Genomic DNA, 13,726 nt, shown 5'->3' on the forward strand with positions numbered 1-13,726 from the left:
AGCCTCTTCCCCATCCATGATGTGGTCTCTCTAGCAAGACATGTGCCCACCTGACACCCTACAAAATATTTACAACATTATTAATTATATTCCTCGAACTGTCTTTCATGTCCCTGTGGCAATATTGTAGTTGCGTATTTATGCTGTCTAACCCCTTCCCCTTCTCCCTCATCCCCACCCCTTTCCAACTAATAGCCATCAGTTGTTCCTCTATATCTCTGAGACCACTTCTGTTTACTTTCCTCATTCACTCAGTTTTTTAGATTCCACATATAAGTGAAATCATATGGTATTTGTCTTTCTCCAACTGACCATAACAAATTTTTTAACATAGCATTAGCAAGTCAAGTTCAACAATATATAAAAAGGATAATACATTATGACCAAGAAGAGTTCGTTTGAGGAATGCAAGCTTAGTTTCATATTCAATAGAAAAAAATCATATGATCATCTCCATAGATGCAGAGAAACATCTGACAAAATTCCACAGTCATTCATGATTAAAGCAGTCAGCAAAGCAGGAATAGAAAAGAATTTCTTCAACCTCATAAAAGGCATCTACAAAAAAATCTACAACTAACATTACCGTTAATGATGAAAGACAATGTTTTCCCCTTAAGATCAGGATCAATATTGCTACTGAAGGTCTTAGCCAGTATAACAGAACAAGAAAAAGAATTAAAACACATTCAGATTGAAAAGGAAGAAGTAAAACCTTTATTCCAAGTTGGTATGTTTGTGCACCTAGAAAATCCTAAGGAACCTATAAATAAGCTTGTCACAACTGGGGATGGGGTTGTACTAATAGCTGAATGACATGTAAATGAATACAGCAAAGTCACAGAATACAAGGCCAAAATACTATAATCAATTTTATTTCTATATACTAGCAACAAACAATTGGACAACAAAATTTTAGAAACTAATACCATTTACAATAACATCAAAACAAAAAATATTTTTAGGAATAAACTTAACATGTCCAAGATCCTAAATTTAAAACTACAAAACACTAGTGCAAGTTAAAGAACTGAATAAATCAACAAGTTCATAGATTGGTAGACTCAATACTATTAAGACTTTAATTTCCCTCAAATTGATTTATAGTTTCAAGCAATCTGAATAAATCCCTCCTGAAGTTTTTGTAGAAATTGACAGTCTAAAATGTACATGTATGGAACAGCCAAAACAATTTTGAAAAAGAACAGTTGAAGGACTTACTCATATAGTGCCTGATTTCAAGACTTAGTATAGAGCTACAGTAAAGATAATGTGATATTGGTATTAAGAGAGACTTAAAGCAACAGAATAGAGTCCAGAAATAGACCCACATATATACAGTGCGTTGATTTTCAAGAGGTGTCAAAGTAATTAAATGCAAGAAAAGGTAGTCAAATGGTGCTGAAATAACTTGATATCCATATGAGAAAAAGATGGTCCCCGACCCTTCACAGCATCCCCCTAAAATTAACTCAACATGTATCATAGACCTAAACATATAACTTAAAACTATCAGTCTTTTAAATTCAGGAGTCAGAAGGGGTGGCTGCCTGTTTTTATAAATAAAAGCTTTGGGAGAAAAGAGTTATGTCCGATCATTTATGTATTGTCAATAACTGCTTTTCAGATATAACAGCAGAATTGAGTAGTTGAGTAGCTACAGCCTGTAAGCTCAAAATATTTACAATCTGGTCTATTAAGAAAATAACTTTGAATGAGCTCTGAGCAACAGTGGTTCGAGTCCAGCCCGAGCTGAGCAGCCGCTGAGCTGCCAACAGGTAGCAGGATGGCTCAGCTTAAAAAAAAAAAAAAAGAAAAGAACTTTGAGGATACTTTCTCTAAAAGAAAACATAGTAGAAAATCTAGGGAACAATTTCTTAGAGAGACACAAAAAACAACCATAGGAGAAAAAATTGGTAAGCTGGACTTCATCGAAATTTAAAACTTCTGCTATTAGAAAGACAACTGTTAAGAAACAAAATACAAGCTACAAATTGGGAGGAAATATCTGACAAAGGACTTGTACCCAAATTATATTAAGCACTCTTATAACTGGATAATAAGAAAACAAACAACCCAGTAAGTTAATGAGTAAAAGATACTAACAGACACTTTGCAAAAGAAGATACACAAATGGGCAATAAGCACATGAAATAGTATTCAAGATCATTAATATCAGGGAAATGCAAATTTAAATCACAATGATACCACTAATACCCTACTAGAATTTTGTTTTTCTTTTTGTTTTTTTTAGCTGAGCCATCCTGCCGCCTGTTGGCAGCTCAGTGGCAGCTCAGCTCGGGCCGGGACTCGAACCACTGTTGCTCAGAGCCTGCACTCTTGAGTGAACTCTTAACCAACTGAGCCACTCAGCTGGCCCTTAGAATTCTTAATTTTAGCTAAATACCAAATTTTGGGCAGGATGCAGAGCAATTAAAATTCTCACACATTGCTGCTACACAAGGTACACAACCATGTTGGAAAACAGTCTGGCAGTTTCTTATACAGTTAAACATACATTTACCATACAACCCAGCAATTCTACTCTTTCATATACCCAAAATAAATGAAAGCATACATTTGTCCAAAAATGTGTACACAAATGTACATAGCAACTTTTTTCATGATAGTCAAAAACTGGACACAACCCAAATGTCCATCAACAGATAAATGGATAAACAAATTGTGATACAGCCTTATAGTGGAACACCACTCAACAATAAATAGCCATGATATAGCAAAAACCATGGCTGAATCTCAAAAGCATTATGCTAAATGAAAGAAGCCAAGCACAAAAGTATATTGCATGATTCCATTTAAATGAAATTCTAGAAAAGATGGAACCTAATCTTTAGTAACAAAGAGCATCAATAGTTGCCTGGGGATGGGAGGTTGTGGTGCGGGGGTAGGAGAGTTCCAAGTAAGCATGAGGGAACTTTTTGGAGTGATGGAAATGTTCTATATCTTGATTATGGTGGTGATAACGTGAGTGTACACATATGTCAAAACTCAAAGTATATAACAATCTGTTATCACTCTAATGCTCAATAAATATTCGATAAATTATAAGTAAAATTATAGGTTTCTTCTGAAATAGTCCCTCAAACTCAACTTCATCCCTTAATAGTTTTCAAAATATTTTCCATCATCTTCCTTAGAAAGAAAGATTATGGTATTTGCATATTTTCTCAGTGGCAAATACTAGAACATTTTTTTAAGAAAAGAGAAATTCTTATTTAGGGAGGCAGTATCATCAAATGGTTCTTTTACTTCCTAGAGTAATAATAAAGACAAAGAAGATAGGGGAAAAATCCTCATCGGACCCAAATGTGTTCTTAACCTTCCTTTCGAACCCCTTGTTTCTTTACACATGATTGTGTCTTTACGTGTGTAGCTCATCATCATGCTGGATGGAGGTGAGGTAGGAAATTAAAAACCAGTAAACAAAATAGCCTTCAGCAAAATCATGGAAGCTGATCAGTGACATCCAGGTATACATTAGAGATAACTAGCAATTCTGGCCAGAAGGGCCTTCTATATTTGTTAAAATCATTCTCTTAATTTCAAGCTCATAAAGAACATCACCTCTTCCAAGAAGCATTTTCATTTCCTCCACTGAAAATAAGTTATCCTTCTACTTTCCCATAGGGCATCGTACATACATTTCTTGGGTAACCCAAGATATCGTGCCTTGGGACTTATTTATTCAGAATTGTCTACTTCTACCTAATAGACTGAAGGCTCCACAGGGCCCTAACACAGAGTGGGATGACGCAAAATTGTCTTAGTGAAAGCTGAAATGAATTATCAATGGCACAGGGAAAACAAATCCTTCCAGGGTGCCTTTTGGGCATGAGCTTTGTTCAACATACTACTAACCCCTGGGACCAACAGCAGTAGTTGTAGAAATCCACATTCCTAGGTCAAGGGCCTTTACAGCTGAGAAGTGAAGGTGCTGATAATTTAGGTGGATGTTCTATTTCAGGGAGGTGGGCAGAGCCAGTATGACCCACCACCATAGATTCCGTGAACAGTGCTTTCTTCATCTCAGCCAAAGTTCTACTACCTGCCAATTTGGGGACTGAAACATTTTCTACCCAGGCCTATCTTACTTTCTTTCAAGTTCACTCTTAAACTTTTCTCAGAATCAGGAGACTAAAGCTATTTGTACCATACAAGCTAATGAAGCTTAAGGTCAACAATTCCTACAGTCAGGAAACATTTCTGTGTACGCATTTCTGGAAAACTGCCTTAAGAAATCTTCTGAAGAAAGGGGTCTCAATCTCCAGCTCTCATAATTTGTTGTGATTTCTTTACTCACTCTAAATATGCACTTTCATATCTAATTTAAAATTCTTTTTTTGTGAAGAGGAAACCCCCTCCCCAAAAAAACTGAACAGGAGGTGAAGCTAATTCCCAAAAAAGAAGAAAGTAAAAGGAAATGTGTACCAAAAATCATCTTGGCTATTTCGGCTTCACCGCGGTCTTGGAACTTGCACAAAACACCCCCCTAACACCCCCTAAATATCCACCGTTAGAAGACAGAGTATATCAAAGATTAAAAAACAATGGGGGTGGGGGTGGTTAAGAAGCTTCACCTTTGTCTCTAAAGAGGGGTAGTAGTGAAAAGGGGAGGTAGACCCTGGGCAAGTCAGAAGGGCTAAAAGACAAGGAGAGTCCCTGGCTATTCCTCCGGCCGAAGGAAAGTCGTCTTGAGCACGAGGGTTGCGATCATGAGGTCCTGGGACATCCAGGGAAACTAATTCACAGGGTACTACGAGCTCTCCTCGTAGTAGCTGCAATCCCTCGCCTGTCAAGTCCTAATTTGCAAAGCACAAGACTTTCACTTCGGCCAAGGCTGGGAAAAGGAGGCGGGGGTGGTTTGGGGAAGGGACAGCTACAGGCGGAAGAGAGAGAAGGGGTGGGGATAGGGAAGGGGAGGGGTGTGGATAGAGTGACAAAGATGCACCAGAGGGGGGCACTCGGATAGAAAGGGAAGAAGGGTGTTTTTCTACCTTTAGTTGGTCCCCCCACCCCCACCCCGCAACAAATGATAAAACAGCCTCCGCCTAAGTGAGGTGAAGTGTGATAAGGAAAGGTAGAGATGGAACACCAGATGTCTGTTATTTTATCCCAGCCTTTGCATTTGTCAGGCTGAAATTTAAGTAAACGCCACCAAACTTCCAAAAAGATCCCAAGTGAGGAACGCGAACGTGAAGACCCGCTGAAGGGAAACTAATGGGGAAAAGGGAAAAGGAGCCCCTGCATTCCGCATGCAGGCGGATGAGGGCGTGTGGCCAGAAAAGGGAGAAGGACTGCAGGAAGCTCGGGGGGCCGTGGAATGGGATGAAAGTCGGCCCCGCAAGTGTCTTCCCGGCGGCCGGGGTGGCGTCGCATAACTCAGCAGGATACCCATTCGGGGTCCGCGGTGTCCGTTCAGCGACCGCTCGCGCCCTCCCTGCTCCTCCGCTCCTGCCGCGCCCCGCGCGCCCACTGCTCGGGTCGGACCCCTCCTCGAAGGACCTGAGGCCCCGAGGACCCCGGCCCGACCCCCAACACACCCCGCAGCTGCCTCCGCTCGGGACCACCGCGTCGGCCGCCGCGACCCTGAACCGCAAATCGTGGGTTCCGCCGCGGGTGACCCCAGCTCCGAGCCGCAGCTGCCGCGGCCGAAGCGAGCACCGCCGCCCCACACTCACCGCGGTGCTCCATCTCGCGTCCCGGACGCGGAAGCCCGCGCTACACTCACGGCCGCTGCCCCCGCTGAGGGCTGGAGCTCGTCGACCCCATCCCCCACGGCCCGCGGACGCCCGGCCAAGCCGCCGCCGCCACCCCTGCAGCTACAGGCACCACCGCGCCGGCCGCCACCGCCCCACCCCCTGTCCTCGCTCCTCCAGCCCGGCCTCGTCCCGCCCCCTGGCGCCCAGCCCATTGGCCCGCGCGCCTGGGGGGCGGGGCCCGGCGCCCTGCAGCAGGTGGGGCGGCAGCTAGCTCTCGCGCGCGAGTCGGTAGCTGTCAGCTGTACCCGAGCCCGCAGACTGTCCCTAACAGTGCAGGAAGAATTAGCCACTCTATGCGGCTCGCGGCAGGACAAGCAGAGCGAACCTTAGGAACAAGTCGCCTTTTGCACCTTCCAGCAAGGAGCAGGCCCTCTGTTCTTGTTGTTTATGAGGCGATTTCTCAGGTGGACACTTTGAATTCCTTCCAGTCAGGAACCTGGTGTTCAACTTGTTTTTTTCTGCCTTCTTCCCACACCCTTTGGGAACAAAAATATATTCTGTGCTTAACTTTAAAATTGCACCCACTCTTTTCTGTCTTATACTGATTGTCGTTTTCAGAAAACTACGTTTCTCAAAACATCAACTATTATGTACAGTACCTGGCTCATAGAAGTTGCTCAATAAATGCTAGTTAAATGTATGCCCCCTTAACTATGCTACTTGCTTCTTACCATTAAATGCTCTTTGAGTAAAGGGACTCATCAACACTGTGGGGGAAATGAACAACCAAAATTAAAGCATTTATCTGACGGTTGGACCACAAGTCCTACATAAAAAATGTATAGCATTTCTCTTGAATAGTGAGAGTATACATTCGTGAGATACCACAACTCTACCAAGAATACTCTTCCTGTCATCTATGCTGAGACATAGCAGGCACTCCATGAATATTAGCTGAATAAATGTGTAAAATTATGGGAAGGGAATTTGGAAAAGTTCCTCAATCTCATCCTTCCCTTAACTCTTTTTAAAAATATATTAAACATCTGCCATATTCTACATTTAGTCAGAAGGAATATGATATTTGAAAATAGAGACGAATGGCAATTCATTTTTACAAAAAAAATGCAATTACTAACTGATAAAGAATGAACATCAAAAATCTGTCATCTGGGACAAGTGGCTCATGTGTTTGGTAAAGAAAAGAAGAACTAAAAGGCAATACCTCCACCAAATCCTGTGACAGTGTCCCAGGACATACCCTTATATACCAACTTGTTTTTTACATATAAATGTTTCTTGGTTAAAGTGGCTCAGGATCATTGCTTTGGAGAACCAAGAATCACAGACAAAGAAAAAATTCAGAGGCATATGGATGCTGGATTAATAATTAAATATATATGACAGATGGTATAGTATTACTATTTTAGTATTACTATTATTTAATAATTACTATTATTAATATAATAATATAATAATATAATTACTACTATATTATATATAGTATATATAATAATACATACCATATATTATAATAATATAATATATAATAATATAATTATTACATAATATTAATAATTACTATTATTAATATTTTAGTATTACTATTTTAGTATTACTATTTAGTATAGTATTACTATTTTATAATTACAATATTGATTAATAACACGTAACCACTCTGCTTATTGAAATGTTCTTCATTCTTTCCATGATAGAGAGAACGTCTCCTCTGCTCAAGCCTTTCTGTTTTCCTCACTGAAAACCAATCATCCTATTTGACATTATATGGTACGCAGTGTCCTATTCTTGTGGCACTTGTATTCTCATGCAGTATTTTATTTGGTAGCCTTTAGTTATATTAGACTGTGAAGGTCTACAGTATATTACATTACCTAGGTCTGTGTCTGGTATACAAGGGAGGAAGTATTTCCGGGTGGAATGTTGAAGGAATGATCAGCGAGCCCAGGAATAAAAGTCCTTCCAAGATGGTTTTGGCTATTTTTGTTTGTTTGTTTGTTTGTTTTTTGGGGGAGGGGAGTGTTTGTTTCTTTGTTTCCATAAGCTCTGCTCAACTTGTTATAACTAGTGAAACCAAGTGCAATAACATAAAACCACGTGCCTGAAGCAAAGCCTATCTCAGGTACCCTGTGTCCTGAGGTGTAGGGAATGATAGTGAAGGTAGGTGCTCCCTGTGGGCGGTGGAGATGGAAACCCAACCTACAGGAGAGTACACTGGGCATCCGCTCTTCCTCTCAGCCACACTTCAGTGACAGTCTGTTTCGGTGAGTGCAACATCGTCCACCAGACTTATCCTATTATATTCATTGCACAAATATTTATTGAGTACCTCCAATGTGCCAAGCATTGTTCTAAGCACTGAGATTATACTAGCGAACTTTAAATTCACTTTCAGACTCTCCTCATCCATGAATAAATGCCTGGGAGAGGAGATAAAATAGTGGAAGCAGGTAGGGGTGGCCCAAAGGCAGGCAGGTTTTACGTCACTGCAGCTGTCTTGACCCTTGCTTCTGGAGCGTTCAGAAAGAATCACAGAGAGCCCTACAGACCACACTGACTACAAAGGCGCCAGATTCCAAAGTGGACAAAACTCACCAAGCAGGTTATTAATCTTGATTCCATGATGGTTGAAATTGAGAAACAATGAATCAATTCAGACCACATACTGGAAATGAATATGGACTACATTGCAAACATCCAAGAATTCTGTGTTGTCATGAGGAGAGGAAACTGAGTAAGACTGAAAAAATAAAGAAAAACTCAAATGAGTGTATGGATATGATATCATACTAATATTATGTCTAGATTATCATATTAAATTTCACACTTGTTTTTTTTCCATTATTTTAAGCTCTCTGTAAAACATTTGATAACATGAACCTGTTTGCCTGAGTCACTATGTACCATGACCCTACTTAATGTCTTGCCAACATGTGTAAGGAAACTCTCCCAATAATTAATGGTTGGTGCACAATACTATTGGCCTGATACTGTTGTGAATAAGGAGATGATAATGATGATGATGATAGTAATAAAAACTAGCCCTCCATGGTTTACTCTGTGCTAGACACTGTCTTAATTATTCTTTATATTTAATGAGTCATATAGTCCTCACAATAACCCTATGAAGTACTATTATCATCCCCGTTTTACAAATGAAAAACTGAGGCACAGGACACAAGTTCAATAAAGGATTTCTGTGGGACTTAATGAAAATCGATGTTAAGATGAAGATAAGTTTGACTGTACTTTTCTTAGAAAAGGATCATGGAAAATCACTCCACTTATTCTTCCTCTGCCTCTCTGTCCTTCGTGCTGTTCCCCACATATCCCAGGGTCTTCTTGACTCAGGGTTTTTGCTTTTGCTGTTCCCTCTGCCTGGAATGGGCTCCCCCCCGCCCCCATATACCTCCCTATATGACTTGTCCTTTCTTCCCCTCCAATCTCTCCTCAAATGTTCCATACCATTGACATGTTCCCACGGTCACTTCGTAGAAGACAGCATTGCCTCTCTTTGTTTTTCCCTATCTTTTTTACCCTGCTTTAAATGTCGCATAGCATTTACCCTTCTATTGGCCTGGTATAGTTATTTGTTTATTTGTATATTTTTTTTATTTCCCCACACTAGTGTGGGAATGTTAGTTCTGTGATGAAAGGGACTCTACCTGTTTTGTTCACCATTGTATCTCCAGCCCCTGGAAAAGTAATTGGAATTAATAAATGAAATGGTTTAAAGAAAGTAACAGTACATATGCCTAAATTCTAGATTTCTCTTTTGAAAAGATTAGTTTGTTAATATGTTTAAAGTTTTAATCAGATAAGCGTACCATATTGCTTTGTTTGACAAAGATTTTATATTAACTGCTTATAATCAACATAATAATACATGCCAAGTTTAATTATTTCACCCAATCTTTATCTGAAAGAACTATAAATAACACTAGAATCTTAAATTATTTCCTTCCTTCTCTAAAGTGGAGGGGTAAACATTTTCTGCTATTGTTTCTTTTTTCACTTATTCTACCAAATGGTGACCAGATAAGAAAGCAAACACAGCCACCCCTCACTTGTGTATTTTATTCGATGGATGACGCTATGCTGTGGAGTACATCATATCATTTGGTCCTCACAAAAGCTTTATGAGATGGAAAGATAACTTCATTTTTTCCCAAGAAAATACCACAATTTTCGGAGTCAGAGGGGTGTTAGAGCTCATTGACTCTATACCCCTTTATTTTATAAGGAAAGCTGAGCCCAGTTTTCCCGGACATCACAGTTAGTCATTGGCCTAATTAGACTGAAACCAAGACCAGGAGTCTTTCTATACTCACTGATAGATTAAGGTTTTCAAATGTCTGTAAATCTATGAAATTAGATCAGCACACCTGATCATTCTTAGATTAATATGTAAATATTTAAGCTATACTATGAAATTTGTACTACAAATTTACCCTTACTATTTTGTTGGTCTGACTTACTAAGTTACTAAACATTAATGGCCCTAAAAAAAAAATGGGTGGCTTAACATGGAACCAATAGGAGCTTGGTTTGCTCTTGAAGTAGAAAGTTTTCCTGAGGCATTCTGGAACACATGCCCAGAATACTGCCTTTCTCTTAGAGAGAAGGCTGGCTGGCTTTAGGAAGGAGTGGAGCCCAATGGAAACATTGCTAATCTTTCTTTATCTACCCACTGAACAAATATTGCTGAACCCTGAGAAACAATGCTACCACTAGGGATTTTAATGAGTGTTTATCTTTTCAAGTGCATATTTATATAGGGGTGGCTGCCTGTGGCATGCTTGCCAGAGGATTGGGAAGTGACTGCTTGTAAAAGCTGAAAAATATTTAGTTTTACAAACCTGTTCAGCGAAGTCTCCTCGTTCAATAGGACATTACATTTCATAGAATCAGGAGCACTGTTATTATCCAATCATTTAGATACCTGGATTTAAATGATTTATTCTGAAATTAACTCAATTACTGACAATGTGAGGCTTAAATTAGAAGAAATAAAATACAAGAAAAATAGTACTATGAGTTAATAATTCTATAATGTTGGTGCCTCAAAATGTCTATAAACTTTTGCTTCAAAGTCCTTGAAAATTATTGATTATCAATGATGGACTGACATCCTTTGCCATGAATGGATTTGACATCCTTACTATGCTTGATGACTTATTTAGTTTAGGATATTCATCAGTGTAATTAAATTTTGTCTGGGAGCTGCATGGTGCTGGAGTATATGAGGTCACAAGCGTAGCTATATATCCTACTAGCCAAAAAACTGATGAAATACCTGTTAGGTAACATCACTGAAACCATCAGCTTAGTATATGCAGGGTGGAGAAGATGGACTGGCAAACAAGGCATCATCAAGACATTAAGTTGCCTTGCTTAGAGGTTAGCCTGAACTGGGCTGCAAAATGAAATATGCTTTAGATCTCTCCTGTGAATAGATGAAGACAATGCTCTTAGTTGAAATAAATATGATCAAGTCAGCTTCTAATGACTTCCTTCTGGGTAATGGCTAAGAATCAAGGAGGGGAAAAACAAGAGTTCCATTCTGCAAAAATGACTAGAAGATAAAACAAGCTTACCAAGAGACCAGGATCTAAGGAAATGAGTAGACCAAGTAGACAAGGTCTTACTAGAGACTATGAAGTTTCTTAGAGACTAAAAAAAAGTAGAAGCTTAGAATATGGGTCAAGGAACAGTGAATTCTAGAAGGACTCTTTGAAGAGGTTTTACAGAGAACTGGTATTTTAATCTACACAAGCTTTTCTTGAACATCAAGTCAGTGAAATGGAGCTGCCAATACCAACAGCAATGTTACATTCGTGAATCAGTGTTTGAAATGCTATGAAAACTGAAGTGGCTACTTGGTTTTGGTAGTGGGGGCAGGGAAAGACTATAGGGAGGAGGAAAAAATAAAGGAGATAGGAATCACAGGGAAATTTTCTACAGAACAAAGCAGATAACTGATGTATCAGGTGTTATGAGCTGAATTGTGTCTTCTCAAAATTAATATGTTGAAGTCCTAACCCCCCAGTACCTCAGAATATGACTGTACTTGGAGATGGGGTCTTTAAAGAGGCACTTAAGTTAAAATGAGGCCATTAGTGTGTGTTCTAATCCAGTATGACTGGTGTCCTTATAAGAAGAGATGATTAGAACACAGACACACACAGACCATGTAAAGGCACAGGGAGAAGGAAGCCACCTACCATCCATGAGAATTCTCAAAAGAAACCACCATGCCAACACCTTGATCTCAGACTTTTAGTTTCCAGAACACTGAATTATTTTGAAAAAATAAATTTCTGTTAGGCCACCCAGTCTACGGTATTTTGTTATGGCAGCAGACTAACACACAACACCATTTAAGTACTAGGAATCAAATAATTGTACCATTAAGGGATTCTAGTTGGATCCGAGACCATTTTCTCCCCCAACCCCATCAAAATGTTAATTAAGTCCAACAGGTCTGGCCAAAAGTTGTCATTATCCAGCTCTTTAAGTGGGGCATTTCTTCTTACTAATATTCACAAGTCCCAAGGAGTCAATATCACTCCTACTCTGGGGTATAGGCCAGGATGCAGCATCACGTCCATTGTAATAGTGTCATTAAAATCAGAAGGCAGAGTGTTTACAAGCCTGGTGTTTTGTGAGTGTTTTCAGTGGGAGGAGGCTAATTGGATTCTGCTTAGAGTAGAAGGGATGCCTTGGTCTCTTCAATTGTATCCAACAGAGGAAGAGTTAGATTGGCAATTTTAAGGATACTATTGCTGCCACTGCAATTGATATTGGTGGCTAGTTAACAATAGTAACTCCATCACAGTTCTTGGTTCATAATAAGAGTCAATACATATTAATTTACTTTTCTATTATTTTTGGTTCTATAGCATTTCACAGTGTGCTAAGCTCTATCACATATATAACTTCAATTTATCTTCAAAACAAGTCTGTGAATATGAATTATTATTGTCATTCCTATTCAGATTTCTGATAAGAAAGCTGTATCTCAATGAGGGTAAGCTATTTAGCCAAAGTTGCACAACAAGTTAATAACACACTAATAAGATTGAACTTAAAGCAAGGTCACTTGTCTCTTCAAGCAGGACTCTTGCCAATGCACCCACCAGCTCTAAATAGTCCTAATCCACACTAAATTCCAAATAATCCACTTTGATCAAGGAATGACATTTTCTGTATTCATCAAACATTCTAGGTAATAAAGAGCTTCAATATTTATTATACAGATTGTCTGTATCCTACAAATACTACATGAATAAACATTTGCACATACAAATGGGCAGAAGAGGAGAATGTCCCTCAAACTCCCTCAGTAAGTTACTTCTCCCACCAATCTCTAAAGAGTGAGTACTTAAAAAAAAAAAGAATACTTAGAAGATACTTTCTATTACAGAAATACAGAGTTCTAACTACTAATACTCGGGGGTAGATTAGTTCCCAGTACTAATCCTTAGATATACTATAGTATGTTTATTTTGTAATACACGTAATACATTTTATTTGGGGTATGTATATGTGTGTGGGGATGGGGCAGCAACAACATTGTTTCTATAGGAATATGCTTTTTTATTCTTTAGGCTAGACTTGCAAGCAAACTTTTGGAATATAATCCATTCATTGGATGCGGACTCCTTGAAAATTAAGAATTTTCAGGGAATTTGTTTATATTCTTCTCAAACTGATCGTTTTATGATTCAGAAGACACTTCAAGAATCTTGCAATGTCTCTAAATGATTATGACACATGTAACATAGCCCGATGACATATGCCCTATAGATGCAGAGAAAGACTAATTAATAAGACACTGGATGATGACAAAGGGTTAATGACATTACATAAGTGTTGCTAGGCTATTGGAAATTCTATCAGAATTCCTGATAGCACCCAAATGAAGTCCTACATATGTACTGATTGATGACTCACCCTACACTCTTTGCTTCTTAGAGAAGGGAGAT

At 39.2% G+C, this 13,726-nt stretch overlaps 1 protein-coding gene across 1 annotated transcript in view; it reads right to left on the reverse strand.

Annotated features, from left to right (window-relative positions):
• The window catches only part of ARHGAP29 (Rho GTPase activating protein 29), a 76,152-nt gene extending 70,152 nt beyond the window's left edge, over positions 1 to 6,000 (reverse strand). Inside the window, exon 1 of the mRNA XM_019667550.1 lies at positions 5,700 to 6,000. The gene's annotated coding sequence lies outside the window, so the exon portion shown is untranslated. The remainder of the gene's footprint in view (positions 1 to 5,699) is intronic.
• Between the last annotated feature and the right edge of the window lie 7,726 nt (positions 6,001 to 13,726).

The sequence above is a fragment of the Hipposideros armiger genome, unplaced genomic scaffold (genome assembly GCF_001890085.2).
Source record: "Hipposideros armiger isolate ML-2016 unplaced genomic scaffold, ASM189008v1 scaffold_501, whole genome shotgun sequence".
NCBI lineage: Eukaryota > Metazoa > Chordata > Mammalia > Chiroptera > Hipposideridae > Hipposideros > Hipposideros armiger.